Source organism: Orycteropus afer, unplaced genomic scaffold (genome assembly GCF_000298275.1).
Source record: "Orycteropus afer afer isolate SDZICR_OR568_19922 unplaced genomic scaffold, OryAfe1.0 scaffold00399, whole genome shotgun sequence".
NCBI lineage: Eukaryota > Metazoa > Chordata > Mammalia > Tubulidentata > Orycteropodidae > Orycteropus > Orycteropus afer.
In genome coordinates, this window is record NW_006921986.1 from 1235127 (window position 1) to 1247098 (window position 11972).

Consider the following 11972-nt stretch of genomic DNA (forward strand, 5'->3'; position numbering starts at 1 on the left):
CTTCCGTAGTGATACCGCCTCAGAAACCCAAAGAGGGGTCGCTATGAGTCAGGTCCGACTCTATGGCATGTAACAACAACATGTTATCTAGTACATTTAAGTTTGTGACTTTATCTATTTAATACATTTTACACTTAAATATCATTAGACAAGGTCTCTCCTTAAACTGTTTGCTGCTTTAATCCTAAATTCCAGCGTGTCCGATATTGATATTGCCAGTTCTTTCTGTAATTTGTATTTACCTTGTGTCTTTTTGCCCACTCTTTCATTGTCAACCTTATTTAATCATGTTGATTGAAACATATATGTAATTGTTAGTTGCCATCAAGTCGATTCCAACTCATGGTTATGCCATGTGGTCAGAGTATATAAATAAATACATGTATCTCTACAGAAGTCGATTGCCCAGTCTTCCTTCCGAGGAGTGGCTGGTGGGTTTGAATTGCCAGCCTTCTGGTTAGCAGTCAAATGCCTCAGGCACTATGCCACCAGAACTCTCATATTGAATGAAAAACAGTGAGCATATAGTAAAAGGGAGCTCTAGTGCATAGTGCCTAAGGTATTTGACTGCTAACCAGAAGGTTGCCAGTTCAAACCCACCAGCCACTCCTTGGACGGAAAACTGGGCGATCTACTTCTATAGAGATACCATCTCAGAAACCGAAGGATGGACTGCTATGAGTCAAATTGAATAGACAGCATTGAGTTTGGTTTTTTTGTTTTTTATATAGTAAAACCTTGATAGGTGAGAACTCTCACTATGATACCACGTTGAAGATTGTGTTGCATGTATACAAACAGGCAAATTCTTGTGGAGCTAACTAACAGTTTTTAAGTAAATCTATAAGTGTGTTTCCAAACATATGTAGATGGCTCTATATGAACATATGTGAGTTCAGCTAAATATATAAACATATTATTGTTTGAATATGTAATCCAGTGCCTTGGGATAGGATGGGAAAGCATAGTAGTAACAGGACAAATTAGACATTAAACATTAACCTCTAGACCAGCACTAGCCAACATGGCTTTCTGCCATGATGGACATATTCTGTATTTATATTACCCAATATGATAAGCATGGGAGCTCTGGTAGTGTAGTGCCTAAGGCACTTGACTGCTAACCAGAAGGCTGGTGGTTCAAACCGGCAAGCCATTCCTCAGAAGAAAGGTTGGACAGTCTACTTCTGTAATGATACCGTCTCGGAAACCCACAGAGGGGTCACTATGAGTCGGATCAGACTTGACGGCAGTGAGTTTGGTTTTTGATTACTGAAGTAGAGATATTTGGCTATATAAATCTGAAGTTCGGTGAAGAGGTCAAAACTAGACTATAAATGTAAGAGTACTCACCATAGAGATGGTATTTATTTGGTGGTGGGATTGTATAAGATCAACTAAGAACAGTGTTTGTACAGAAAAGAGAGGGCTGGTTCTGAGCTCCAGGAAATCTAGTATTTAAGATTAATTGTTCGAGTATTTATTATCTACCTTATTTTTTTCTCAGGAGCTCTGGTGGAGTAGTAGATAAGGCATTTGGTTGCTAACCAGACAGTCAGTGGTTCAAACCCACCAGTTGGCTCCGTGGGAGGAAGGTGAGGCAATCTACTTCTGTAAAGATTTACAGCCTTTGAAACCCAATGGAGGTTGCTATGAGTCTGAATCAACTCAGTGGCAGTAAGTTTTTGGTTTATCTTGGTCTAGAGTTGAGGTTGGGATGGTGTGCTTTCAAAGGCAGTACAAGGCTCTTCAACAAAGAACAGCTCTTTTGCTGATCTGGTAAATTGCCTTTAGGTTAAGATAACAATTCCAGGAAAGCCTCTGATAAAATACAATTATATGGCTTGGAAGAACCATTTCCATTCATTCCCATAACTAGCATCACTGCATGACACTTCCAGGGGATATTTGTCATTTTCTTTTGTTGGTGAAGCATCTTTGAACACCTTTCCTACATCTGAGGAGCTCCTCATTTTGTGAGTCTCTGCTTTCCTTTTTAGATCCCAGTTCTCCCTTGAAGCCAGGGTGCAAGCCTGTGCTTTGGTCTCTGTCAATCAGATTCACCACCCCAGACTTTGAACAAGGAGATAATAAGGCAAAATGGCAGATATTGAACACAATACTCTCTGGAGAGGTAATTAATTACTGGCTCATCCACTCTAGAGTCAGGGGTGGCAGGAGTCCTAGAGTCACGCCCAGTGCCTGATATTAACAGTATGCATGATGCAAACTGCAGCATCTTTACAATGATGTACGTTGCAATGGACAATGATGTACATCTACAATGCAGAAGCATCTTCACTGGAGAGATCTTATGGAATGATTTGGACTTTCTCCTTTAGAGCATATAACCATGCCTGGGTTACTGGCCTTACTGGAGATTCTATGAGGTACCAATTATCCTTTAAAAATTCCCTTTCTGCTAAACCTGTTTCAATATTTGTATTCTCCAGGAAACTGACTTAAAGACAGATTTTTGTGCAGGAGGTTTTTGGAGGTATGCTCTCAGTTCACCATCTATAAAGGATGAGGGAAGTAGAGTAAAGCAGAGAAAGAACTTGAACTGTGATGCAATTACAGTAGAATCCTCGCACCATCCCATGGAGAGCTCTAGGGCTGGGTGGTCCTTCAGAGTTGCTTTGAACTGAATCACCGGGGTGTGCTGTTTTATCCCCTTTCCCAGTCACTAGATGTGGCTTCCTCAGAGAAGAGATGTGTCCTTGGGTGAGGTGGCTATCTTAAGCAGAAAGCCATTCCTGGATAGGGATGACACTGAGACCTGTCACCCCTGAGCACTCTCGATTTCCACAATGAGCCTTACAGTTCACAAATCCATCATTTCCCTGGATTCCAATAATATTCCTCCTTTTTTTTCAAATAAGAAAACAGGCTAAGAAATATTAAATGAGCTTCTACACAGAGGTAGAAATGAAACTCAAACTCTGGTCTTATATTTTCTAAATCCTCTTTCTTTGCCTATATCATATTGAACATTGTGGAGAACAAACTTTCAAGAACAGGCAAGCTATCCAGCAGCCTGAGTGGGGCCTGGGGAGTTTTCATGTTCCAAAGCACATCACTTTTGATCCATTCTCAGAAACCCTCAGATTTAGCTAAGATTTGGGGGAGTAGATTCTGGTTGGAACCACCATTTGTGAATGGGTGTTACTCTATACCCTACTTTAAAAAAAAAAAAAAAAAAAACGCCACTGAACAGTAGCCAAAATGTGACACCTCATGCTAGATATTACCTGTTGGCACTAGGCATCGATTCCCACTCATGTTTGTTTCCTGCTAGGGGCTGGAAGGTAGCTAAGGCTCTGGGTGAGATTTCAATTCTGCCAGTGAAATGTGCTTTCATGATATTTAAGGGTGGAAGAAAGAGGGAGGCTGTTTTCCTACAGCTGTGACAGTGGACAAGCAAGTACCAACAAAAGTAAGAACAGCAGCTGAACTCCACATTCCATTGTCAGGCCACATGTGTATGTTGTCGCAGCAATAGGTAGTGGTAGTAGTGGCAGTTCCCTGACCTCAGTCTTGCAGCTACAGTGAGTGGTTGACTTTGAAACCAAAATGCCAGGGACTGTATGTCCCTTGATTTCTGCTCCTCCATGCCTCCAATAATTTTATAGACATTTGATTCTCTGAATTAAATCAATATCTTTCTATTGGAATGCCTATAATAGTTTTCTTTTTCTGTGCTGAACTTGACATAGCATCCTAAGAGTAAGCCAGAGCTGATGACTTCGTTTTCCACAGATACTCCCACATACATGATATAACCAGAGGAAACAAGCTTTAGAGAGCAGCATGGCAAACAAATGTGGAGTAGCGTAGACCAAACTGAATCTCTAAATGCAGGAGCGATTCATACAGGAGAAAGCGTGACAATGGGCCAATTGGAGTTTGCTTCTTGAAACATATGGGCTTGGATCCTTGTCTTGCTGGACAGATTGTAATACTCAACTTATATGGTCATGACACTTGGCCACAACATAGACCTGTCCACTCCCTTCTTGATCCAACATCTAATGTGATGAAGAGACAAGACATGAAACCCAACAAGGCAGACAGGAACTCTTCTGGGTCCTCTGGGTTGACAAGATGCTTCTTTAATAAAGCAGGTTTGCAGAAGCCTATGACCGTTAACAAGTAGCCAAATATCAGCTAAAGTTTGAGTACCAAAGCAGAGTAGGCAAGAGTAGAGTGCTTTTTAGGCTCCATGAATCCCCCTCCTACACCCACAAGAAATGTAACAAAGTAATGGACTTTTGGAAATCAAGAGTCGGTCAGATCTGTAGCCATCAGAAACATAAAGAATCTTTTTAAACAAAGATGTCATTTGTAAAGGATGGAAGAGCCAAGGCTGCAAAAAGTCTTGAGCTCAGAAAATTCAGGTTTGAAATCAATATTCATGGACTTTGGATCACACATCCAGAGCCTGGGACACAGAAGATGCTATGAAATTAGATTAGTTGAATGATGCACAATGTAAGAGGGGATTCAGGTAACATGCTGGCACCTTCAGTTTTAAAAAGAACCACTACAATGTTCAGTTTCTGCTTCATCAGACTGTTTCTATGTTCCAGGCAACAGCTGGTCCCACTTTATTGCTGTGGGGACAATGAGTACTAGTAAATCCTGTGTAATAGATGTAATCATCTGCTCCATCCTTTTAACAAGCTTCTTGATTACGGTGCTGTCCTTTTGAGCAAAGCATTTATATAGTTAGTTTATTGCATTTGAATACAGTGTTAGCTTCAATGGACTTAATATAATTTTATAGGATTTTTGAAAATTGCTTTACAATGAAATTTATTTCATCATCAGTATGGATTTAGTTCCATCGATATTTAAGAGCCACGTGTATAGAGGCCTATTAATATCCTTATGAATCTTTGTTGAGAAGGAAAGATCCTGAAGATGTGGTAGTTGGTAGTGGTTGTGCCACTTATTAGCTTAACATCTGAGAATGTCAACTGCCCTATGTATAAAATTGATGCATGTGAATTATGTGTTGTTGAGAAATAGTGAATATCCCATGGACTGCCAGAAGAGTGGACACATCTGTCTTGGAAGAAGTACAACCAGAATGTTCCATAGAAGCAAGGATGGTGAGACATCATCTTACTTACTTCATACATGTTATCAGAAGGAATCAGTCCCTGGAGAAGGACATCATGCTTGGTAAAGTACAGGGTTAGCAAAAAGAGAGAGACCCTCAACGAGATGGATTGACACAGTGGCTGCAAAAATGGGCTCAAACATAGTAATAATTGCAAGGATGATGCAGGGCTGGGCAGCATTTTGTTATGTTTCTTGCCCATAAGATGGTATGAGTCAGAACCATCTCAATGGTGCCTAACAACATCTTCCTATTTATGTCATGGAGTAGTTGTAAATATCAAATATTATATAGGAAAAGACTTTATAAAGCATCAAGACTTATCTGCATTCCAAGGTTAATTATTTTTGCCATGGAAGCTTCTGGCCTCACACCCATCTCCAGTGTGACATGAGAATGGCACTTGAGTTTTAGAAGCATTAGATGAGAAATAGATTTTAAGGAATCATGGATGATGGTAAGGAGATATAGCCTGAGTTGTTTAGAGGAGGTAAAAAGGATGAGCAGAGATGACAGCCTCAGGCTTTTTGAAAGTGAGGGAAGAAGGCCAGAGGCAACAGAGGTAGGCTGTAGGGTTAATTAGGTGTTAGCTATGAGTACTCACTGACATTCTGACACTTAAGTCAGTGCCTCCCTTGCATTAGACCAAAGTTGTCTCACACATTTCCAACTCAACCAGCCTCACTCCAGACCTCACTCTTACTTGCATTAGAGATCAGGCAAACAATTCTTCATTTAGGTAAATTAACACAATGGAATATTCTTTGTACCTTAGGGCAGTTGTTATTGTTTGTTCTGGTTGTTGTTGTTACGTGCCATCGAGTTGGACCCGACTCATAGAGACCCCTCCTTGGGTTTCCGAGGCAGTATCACTAACATTAGGAGCCCTGGTAGCATAGTGCCTAAAGCACTTAACTGCTAACCAGAAGGCTGGCAGTTCAAACCCACTGACCACTCCTCAGAAGGAAGGTTGGGCAATGTACTTCCATAGTGATACCACCATGGAAACCCAAGGAGGGGTCATTATGAGTCGAGTCCGACTCAGATGCACGTAACAACAACAACATCACTAACATTGTTACTGTTAGTTGGCATCAAATTGGCTCCAACTTATGGTGACCTTATGTATAATAGAATGAAACATTGCCTAGTCCTGCACCATCCTCACAGTCCTTGGTATATTTGAGCCCATTGTTGCAGCCACCATATCCATCCATCTCATGGAGGGTTTCCCTTGTTTTCTCTGACCCTCTACTAAACATGATGGCTTTTTCTAAAACTTAGCCTCTCCTGATGATGTGCCTAGAGCAGTAGACTTGTATTTATTGGAGTTGGATGATTACCCAGACATCCAGACATCCTTTTAAATTTAGATGAAACAGAACTTGGGTATTATACATGCCAGCTACCCATGCACATACAATTAGATGTATCCACAGCAGTATAAATTTTGAATTTGAAAGACAAAGATTTATGAAGGAGGCTCTAAAGCTTTTGGAATACTACTACATCACCAGTACTGCAGCATAAATCTATGCCATCTTCTTTATCATTATGCATCATAGAACCAAAGAAATATTTGAACCTTTCAAGTCATCTTCTGTGCTGCCCATAATACATTCAATAAGATAAATCAATTATTTCATGCCCAGAAGTTTTGTCTATTTCTTTTAAATATATAAAAGTTTTGATGTATTCTTAAGTATATAGACTTGGAGACAACAGTTGTTGTTGTTGTTGTTATGTGCCGTCGAGTCGACCCCGACTCATAGCGACCCCTCCTTGGGTTTCCAAGGCAGTATCACTACGGAAATAGGATTGCCCAACCTTCCTTCCGAGGAGTGGCTGGTGGGCTTGAACCGCCAGCCGTCTGGTTAGCAGGCAAGTGTCTTAGCCACTATGCTACAACAGTAGTAGAATAAAAAGTTCATGGTACTTGAAGACAGACACCTTAGGTTTGAATCTGATTCTAACACTTAGTACCTGGGCAAGTGTTATAGATTGAATTGTCTACCCCCAAAATACGTGTTGTAAATCTTAGCCTCTATGCCTATGGTTGTGATCCCATTTGGAAATGGGTTGTTTTTGTTATGTTCACGAGACAGGATTGTGTAGGGTATATATTGAATCAATCTCTTTTGAGATATAAAAAATATTAAACAAGCAAGAGATAAACAAGCAGAGATGAGGGAAGAGAGGTGCCAAGGTACATGAAGATTGCAAAAGAAGCTCAAAGAAATAAGGATTTTCCTGCAGAACCAACAGAAACAGAAATTCTTCCCCTAGAGCCAACACCCTGAATTCAGACTTCCAGCTTCCTGAATTATAAGAAAATAAATTTGTGATATTTTTGTTATAACAACACTAGATAAATAAGATAGGGTATTTGCAAAAGTTAAATTATCCTTCTGGGCCTCAGTTTGCAAAGCTCTTTAAATGGGAATGATATCACCTACTTCACAGAACAAGGATCAAATGAGATAATGTGCATGAAAGAGCTTTGGAAAAATTAATATTAGAACCTTATTTTATTGATTAGGTGATATAGACAAGGGTCTTTATCTATTGGTATCTTATTGATATTGGAAAATCTCTAAAATATTTTAACTTCAAATACTGCTTTTGGCTATAGATCAAGGGAGTCACACTTTCCTTCTTGACTTCCCTTCCCTTTTTCCTAGTTTTAATATTTAATGGTGACCATGCCCATCTTAAGGAACACTTGTGGCACAGTAGCTAAGGACTAGGCTGTTAAACACCAGCTGCTCCATGGGAGAAAGATGTGGCAGTCTGCATCCATAAAGATTACAACCTTGGAAACCCAATGTGGTATTCTACTCTGTCCTATAGGGTTGCTATGAGTCAGAATTAACTCAATGACAATGGGTTTTTGTTTGGTTTTTGGTATGCCTTTGTAGGTTGATCTCTCAAATAAAGACCAAAGCACAGAGTCTCATCAATAATTTCAAGTCTATCTAACCCCTATTTAGCTATGGAGGCTTTTATATACCTCAGTGTGATCCTGGGACTCCAAGTGAAAGGAATAGTAAAAGAAAATGTGGACTACTCTTAGATCTCAGAGTGAATGAAGTGGGGCATATTGAACAAAATTTGAAAACACAGTAATGACCAGAATTACTGGTTAGATGGAGTCTGGTGGGACCCCCAAGACTATGGCCCTGGGATACACTTTGGGCCTGGGATAAGACTCACTTTCAAAGACTGGCTCTCAGCCCAAAGTAGAAAGACTTACATGCAGAACACCCAACCCAGGGTGACGCACCCACCTACTCTACAGAGATACACCCCTTGCAGGAATTAGCCATGGGGCACCAGAGGGGCAGCATTCTCATGGAGAATACCTGGACAGATAGGAGTGCATAACTAAGAAGGGCACAGGGATGGGGAGGTCACTGGGAAGGGAGAGGAGGAGAGTGGGTTAGGGTTTGGGATGGTAATTGGGGAGTGATTTATGTACCAAATGTACATGAACTGTTGAATGTAAAACAAATTCTGCTCTGTAAATTCGCACCCAAAGCACACACACAAAAAAAGAGCTACAACAAAATGTAAGGGCCAAACTAGTTTCTATATCACAATCTTACTGATTCTGAAGGCTGTTTGCCTTTGTAAGTCCAAAACTGAATACCAAGGTGTTCCTTTTAATCAAATGAAGGGTGATGAGATTGTTAATGTATTGATCAACCTGGAAAGTAAGTAGAAAACAATGTGAAACATACTTTTTATCAGATGGTGACCATCACTGGCTGTCTGATTGTGGGGACCAGTAAGTAGTACCCCTTTCTCTCACCTGTGAACCAACTGAAAAATAAGAGAAGCAGTGAAGACAGATATAAGGCTAATATTTAAAATCATTGCTTAATGGGCTTTCCAGTAGTTCCCAAAGTTTAAGAACATGGCATATATCTATGAGCAAGTTGTTGTTGGTTGCCATCATGTTGCTGTCACTCCTGGAGACTTCATGTATGAAAGAATAAAACGTTGGCTGGTCCTGTCCATCTTTGTGATTATCAGTGTTTGAGCACATTGTTGTGGCTACTGTGTCGATCCATCTTACTGAGGGTTTCCCTCAGCTTTACTGACCCAACACGATAACCTTTTCTAGCACTGGATCTTTCCTGATGACGTGTCCAAAATAAGTGAGTCAAAGTCCCACCATCCTTGCTTCTAAGGAGCATTCCTGTTGTATTTCTTCTAAAACTGATATGTTCATTCTTTTGACAGTCCATTCGATATTCTTCACCAGTACCACTTTGAATTCATTGATTCTTCTCTTGTCTTCCTTTTTCATTGTCCAATATTTGCATGCATATGAGGCAATTGAAAAGACCATGACTTGAGTCAACATACTGTAGTTATCAAAGTGTCGTCTTTGCTTTTGAAAACTTTAAAGAGGTCTCCTGCAGCAGATTTGCCCTAATGCATTTGCCCGTATGTCATTTGATTTCAGGTTCATGGAAGCAATAGTCAAAACATGGAAATAGACTTCCAAATACAGATCTTTACCTGTCCAGTTAGGACCAGGCCTCCCCTGCAGGCTTCACCATTTCTGAGAGCAATGGAGACCTATGCTTTCCACAGGCACACTCACTCCCAAGAGAATGGGGACAGGAAGGAAGGAGTTCTGGTGCACATGCCCAGTTCCTCCTTTCAAACTCACCCTGACAGATGAGTGGTAGCTGTACATGAAGTCCACTTGCCAGACATGGAATCCCAGTCTCCTGCAGGAAAGGTGAAAATTCTACCACTAAATCACCATTGTCACCCCTTAATAAGATATAGATAAGCCTCAAATTAGCACATTTTATTTATTTATTTTTTTCCATAAACATGTTTCAGATGTTAATTTAGGGAAATCCCAGTGATGTAGTTATCCTTAACACACATGAACACAACTATACACACATTTCACTTTGTGACCACTTCTAGTCGTCCAGAGTTGTTGCAACTCACTTTGGATGTAGTTAATTTTCTTATCCTTATATACAAAGTTCAAGAAAGAAACTTTTCACTGGCTACTTCTGGCTATTATTATTATTCACTTCATTTTGCAGTTACTCCTAAAAGTAATTTTGTCATGTGGGGTGGGGGTTTGTTAAAAGATGATCCTTTCCAGAAATCAAATGCACTAGGTACACCACTGGATTCTCAGCAAAAATACACAGAATGTATCTATTTGGGAAATGTACAAAAAAGTGGTCCAGGAGAAACAGACTTATTTGTGGATGACTAAAGGAATGAACAAATCTTGTCCCATTATACAAAGATTTGAGGTAGCTTTTAAGAAATCCCTACAATAAAACAGCAAAATGCAAACAAAACATTGAAATTAAAGGAATATAAATTAGGATAAAGAGGTAGCCAAGGTGAACAAGAAAAATACACATATGTAAGATGTAAGGTCTCCTACAGTTTTGTCTCTGTGTTTCCTAGCAGCTAAAGACAATATGTAAGGAAAACAAACACTTCTCAGGGTGTGATTAACAGAATGTACAGTTATGCACCACATAACGTCCATTTGGGCAATGTCTGACCACATATATATCTGTGGTCCCACAAGGTTATAATAGAGTTCAGAAACTCCTATTGGAGAATAGCAAACACAAAAGCATCTCACATGCAACACATGTATCCAATGTCTCTTGTATTCAAAATGATTGTGCTGCCAGGTGTATATACAGTACATATATAACCTCCAATACATATGTCTTGATAGTCACAAAAATGCTCGTGTTACTGGCTTATGTACATACTGTACTGTACTTTCTATTTTAAAACTTTACCATATAGCAGTGTATGCTTCAACTCATAGGCAGGAGCATCCAATTTCATGTATCACGGGTCTCTTGAGTGTTGCAGCACTACCTTTCTGTTTAATTTTCTTTCAAAAATGTTACTGTGAAATATATCATGGCTCCCAAATACAGCAAAACCAGTGCTAGTGATAGCAACAGCAAGGGAAAAAGGAGAAGCATGGATTTGAAAGTGAAACAAAAAGTTATTAAACAACACAAAGATGGAAAATCAGTGAATACTATTGCTCGTGATTTAGGCATGTTGCTCTCAACAATCACAATGATTCTCAAAAACAAACAAATTTTCCAAGCTGTTAAAGGATCAGCTCCACTGAAAGCTATGTTGTTGTTGATGTTAGGTACCATTGAGTTGTCTCTGACTCATGGAGACTTTATGTACAATAGAATGGGACACTGCCCGGCCCTGTGCCAGCCTCATGATCCCCACTGTACCTGAGCCCATCGTTGCAGCTACTGTGTCAGTCCATCTTGTTGAGGGCCTCCCTCTTTTTTGTTGACCCTCCACTTCACCAAGCATGATATCCTTCTCCAGAGAATGGTCCTTTCTGACAGCATGACCAAAGTAAGTGAGACGAAGTCTGGTCATTCTCGCTACTAAGGAGCATTCTGGCTGCACTTCTTCCAGGACAGATTTGTTAGTTCTTTTAGCAGTCCATCGTACTTTCAGTATTCTTCACAAACACCACAACTCAAAAGCATCAACTCTTCCTCAGTCTTCTTTATTCATTTTCCAGATTTCACATACAAATGAGGCTATCAAAAACACCATGGCTTGGGTTAGGTGCACCTTAATCTTCAAGGAGACATCTTTTCTCTTCATCACTCCAAAGAGGTCTTTTGCAGCAGATTTGCCCTATGTAATACATCTTCTGATGTCTTGACTGCTGCTTTCATTGGTGTTGATTGTAGAACCAAGTAACATGAAGTCTTTGACAACTGCAATCTTTTCTCCATTTGTCATGATGTTGCTTTTTGGCCCAGTTATGAGGTTTTTTGTTTTCTTTATATTG